Below are 5,330 nucleotides of genomic sequence, written 5' to 3' on the forward strand. Positions count from 1 at the left end.
GGGTCTTTGAAGGGAGGATGATCCCGAGCGCGCAGCCCCCCCAGTGAACTGGACCTGGAGCAAATTTGCATACAACGCACAACGTACACAGAGGGATTACTACCGTCCAAACGGATAGGGGAATCCAGCGGATCCCTGATGAACTTGTTGAAGTGAATGGTCTTTATGACACACACTACCTGGTAATGCAACATTCAAATACCCTGCTTCAACTGTATTTGGTGAGACCCTACCAATCTTTTTTACAATTTTTTCTTTATTTTCTTTTTGAATATTCAAGAGAACTTACATATAGAGACTCTTTTATTTGCTGATTTTTTCCATGTTTTTGTTTCCTGCAATATTTAATTATTTTTTGTCTTTTCTAGAGACTCGCTACCATTTTAGGCAGGACTAACTATATTCCTTATAATTAGTACAGAGTATGGTAGGATGTATCACAAGCACATTTCGCTTAACTTCGATCCATAATATGACCAGGATCCAGTTTTAATGTACTCTTCAAAAATAATTTTTGGATGAATTTGATCTGATTTTTATACATAATTTTTCATGATCAAGTCTTTCGGATGAACTATTGTTGTTTTTTGATCTATATATATGATGTACAGAATATAAACTCTACTTGTACAGTCAATAGTGTATATAATATAAATTCAGTTTTTTCTACCAATATTTGTGTATATATTTGTGATGCACTAATTGATTGCCTTTAATATTTTTTGTTTACACTATCCATTAAATAATTTAAGATTTTTTGAGCAACATTTTGGAGTGTGGTATCATTCCTTTTTTTGTAGAATATTACTTACATCTATATCTTGTAATATTATCTCATGCCAAGTGTCATTATTGAAATGTGTACTTTACTCTGCACTTCAAAAATAAATAAAGAATACAAAAAACAAAAAACTACTACTAATCCAACATTACATATATCACATATATCATCACAAGTTGTTTGGAAGGGTTTCAAGAAAGAAAAAAGCCTCTACTCTCATCCAAAAACAAACTCAAGCATCTTCAGTTTGCCAGACACTACTGGAACTTCAAATGTATCGGGTTCTATGGTCAGATGAAACAAAAATAGAACTTTTTGGAAATAAACACCAGAAGTGGTTTTGGGGCACACAAAAAAGGTAGCCATATGGAAAAGTACCTCATATTCCTATGATTACATAAGGTGGTGGCTCTTTAATATTTTGGGGATGCTTTCTGCCAGAGGACATGGACATTTTGTTAGGATACATGGCATCATGGATCAATATCAACAGATATTACATGACCACCTGACTGCCTCTGTCAGAAAGTTTAAAATGGGCCGTGGTTGGATCTTCCAGAAGGACAATGATCCAAATTATAAATCAACACAAAAATAGTTTACTGACCAATAAATCAAGGTTCTTCTGTGGCTATCCCATTCCCTTTGACTTGAACTCCGTAGAAAACCTGGGGAGTGAACGTCAAATGAGAGTCTACCAGCGTCGACCTCGAAATCTGAAGGACTTGGAGAGATTCTGTATGAAGGGATGGTCTCAGATCCCTTGCCATGTATTCTCCAATCTCATCAGGCATTATAGGACAAAACTCACAGTCGTTGAGTTAGCACAAAGTATTGACTAACAGAGTGCCATTAATTGTACCACTCATGGCTAAACCTGTGTTGTGTTTGAAATTGTTTGATATCCATGAGAGCAGAGTACTTTTGTGTGTTTTGTGAACAAAAGCTCAAAAGAATAAACAATAAAGACAATTTTTCACCGCCTTCTTTGCTCATATTTACAAATTGTGCCAATATTTGTGGAGGGCACTGCATGTTTGCTGTCCATTGTTTTCCTTCTCAATCAAAAGCAGCAGCAAACGGGTTTATTCTATAACTTGATTTAGATACTTTCTGCCTGGGGATATCTAAATTCCTCCAGATACGAATGTGTTCACCTATCTTTTCTGTCATTTCTCCAGCTTTTCAAGGCAACCAGCTGGAACTGCATTTTTTTGGATTTGATATTGAACAGCACAGTTATGGCACATTTCTGCATTAGGTTTACGCAAGATCCTATCTTGTTTAGCTAATCCGTACACATTGTACAAATCATACGAAAAAGCCGAGTTTGCTTTTTACTGCTCAAATCTGAACTGAACCTGCTCAGAGCAGTGCTCTTAGGAATTTTAACAAGTGATTACTACAGGGATACTGAGAGACTGTTTCCTAAGAAAATTGCAAATATGGAGAGAAAAATATTTTTAATTTTATTTTTGAGGAACACCCCAAGCACCATAGCCAATACAGCACATGGTAGTCAATTTGACAACTCATCTGGAGTGCAATGGGCACTAGTCATCTCCTCCACTGCTGCCAAAAGCTCCTGCACTGAGCTAAACTTGGTGGAACAGGTAGACGCTCATTGGAAGAAGGTGTTCAGCTGACACTCTTATCCAATTAACTAGTCTTGCAAGGTTTAGCTTAGTGGATATAATGGAACCTCCTTGCAGGAGCTTCTGGCTTCAGGCGCCCAACAAACCATAGGTATGTTGTCGCAACATTCTCACACGGTCTGAATACTTACTCCTGGAGTGTACCAGGGCACTGCTGGCATCAGAACCAGTACATCAGGCTACCGTGTTTATGATGCTTAGAGTTTTTCTCATGTGTCCTGCTTCAGACACCAAAGGCAAGTACTCAATAAGTGCAACATCATTAAACATGCTCATGGTGTGCATATTAGCCCATGTGAAAGCGCATCAAGAGTGCTCAGTTTACAGGCTACCATATGCTAGTTCAGATTCCTTCCACAACCCCTTTTTGCAACTAGTACATCTCTCCTGACATGCACAGCATCTCTGGGACACCTCGTAATGATCCCTCACCCCTGTCCCACCTTCATATCTCCCACTGTTGAAATGTGATGTATAAATATGCTGCCTTTAAGCAAGACTCTCTCATAGCCACCAGCAAAGGTGACCTGGCAACCTTTTGGCACCTTTGTGTGTTTGTCATTTTGATCTGTAGCAGGAGTGGATGATAACTGCCACCTAGGAGATGCAGGACTGGTCACTGTAAAACTCAACTGAAACAGAGCAGGCAAACGTTTCCCCAAACATTATTTGTAGCATGGAGACTGTGTGGCAAAGGATGAGACTTGTGTATGTATGTTTGTATTTCTGAAGTTATTTGTATGTGAAATTACACGCATGCAATTCAGTGTACACCCCTATATGTGCCTCATAATATCGAGCAGGGCTATTTAGTAAAGAGAGAACTGTCATAAATTCAAGGTGAATTTTACATTTAAAGGACCACTATGCTGTCATAATTACAAGCATGTATCAATAACACTATAGTGTTAAACTATGAGCTTCCTAGCCCCACTCTCAGATGGCTTTGAAAAGGAAAACTCTTGATGATCTAAGCCAATCCATTTCTTTCCCATAGGAAAGAACTGGGAGGTTATTGTGCATACACTGCAAAAATTCACACTGTGCCAATCAGCACCTCCTTATAGAAATGCATTGAATCAATGCATCTCTATGGGGAACATTCAGCTCCTTCATACAGAACGTGTAGATGCTGAGCACCAGTGCAACACTGAGATAGGAATCATTTCCAGTGGCCATCTGAGGTGCTCCTAGGCAACAGTGTAACTGGTACCTTTTCTCTGAAGGTAGCTGTAGTAATTCTGGTGACTATACGGTCTTTTTAAGATCAAAGTAGCCAAACAGGAACCATAGTTAACTAGAAAGTTTGGCTATTTTGGTTCCCACCAACTGTAACTTTAGTAAATAATCCTGTATGAACAGTTGTGCTCAAAAGTTTTCATACCCTTGGAAAATTAGTAATATACGTAGCATTTTTAAAGAAAACATAAGTGGGTAGGCAAAACACATTTCTTTTCTTTTTTATGGAATTCACATTCAACTGTAGGTTATAACATAATGGCACAATCATAAAACAAAACATGGCAACAAAGAAAAATTTAAATTACCCGTGTTCAAAAGTCTGTGTATTACCCCTTAGTTCTTAATACTGTGTATTGCCCTTGAGCATCAATGACAGGATGCAGTCTTTTGTAATAGTTGTCTATGAGGCCCCTAATTCTTGCAGGTGGTAAAGATGCCCATTCATCTTGGCAAAGGCCTCCAGGTCATGCAAAGTCTTTGGTCATCTTGCATAAACCGCACGTTTGAGATCTTCCCAGAGTGGCTCAATGATATCAAGGTCAGGAGACTGTGATGGACACTACAGAACCTTCACCTTTTTCTACTGTAACCACTGGAGTGTCAACTTGGCCTTGTGCTTAGGGTCATTGTCATGCTCGAAAGTCCAAGAGCGTCCCATGCTGCTTTCATCTTGCCATACATTTTCACAAGATTCCCCGTGTCTTTAGAGCATCAGTGAGCCACCACCATGCTTCACAGTGGAGATGGTATTCTTTCCACTTTAGGCCTTGTTGACCCCTCTCCAAACATAAAGCTTATGGTTATGACCATAAAGTTCTATTTTAGTCTTGTTAATCCAAATTACAGTGTGCCAGAAGCTGTGAGGCATGTCAAGATATTGTCGGGCATTTTGTAACCAGGCTTTTTTTGTGGCATTGGCGCAGTAAAGGCTACTTTTTGGCTACTCGACCATGCAGCTCATTTTCGTAGTATCGTCGTATTGTGCTATTTGAAACAACCACACCTTCCTTTTCAAGAGCAGCCTGTATTTCTCATGAGGTCACCTGTGTTTTTTTCTTTGTATCCCAAACAATTCTTCTGGCAGGTGTGGCTGAAATCTTTCTTGGTCTACCTGACCTTGGCTTGATATTAAGAGATGCCCACATTTTTAACTTTTTAATAGACATGTGCAATTCGTTTTGGTCCGAATATGAATTTGGCTGAATTTTGGACAATTCGGACATTCGGATACTTCCGAATGTCCGAATTGCCGAGGTCCCGAAGTTCCGAAATTACCGAATATCCAAAGTGTCGAAGTGCCGAAGTTCTGAAGTGTCAAAGTGCCGAAGTTCTGAAGCAGAGTATTGCCTAAGTACTAATATACTTACCCAGTGAAAGAAGAAGAATGTTCAATTTTAAACAATTTTAAATAAAAAGTATACAAACATAGCCAGGATTCAGCTGTAAGCATTTGCAACACTTACAACAATCAAGTAACATACATTCATATAAAATGTTACTTAGCCAGTCAGTGTAATGACAGGAATGAATAAGTAGATAACTCCCTAATTCCCACGGAAAAAAAAAAAGGTTCCCCCCTCCTCTGAGCCCCCACCCCTGAATGGTGGGTCGGGGCCCTAAATTATAATAAGGGGGGACCTAATGTCCTCCCC

This window comes from Pelobates fuscus, chromosome 4 (genome assembly GCF_036172605.1).
Source record: "Pelobates fuscus isolate aPelFus1 chromosome 4, aPelFus1.pri, whole genome shotgun sequence".
Classification (NCBI taxonomy): domain Eukaryota; kingdom Metazoa; phylum Chordata; class Amphibia; order Anura; family Pelobatidae; genus Pelobates; species Pelobates fuscus.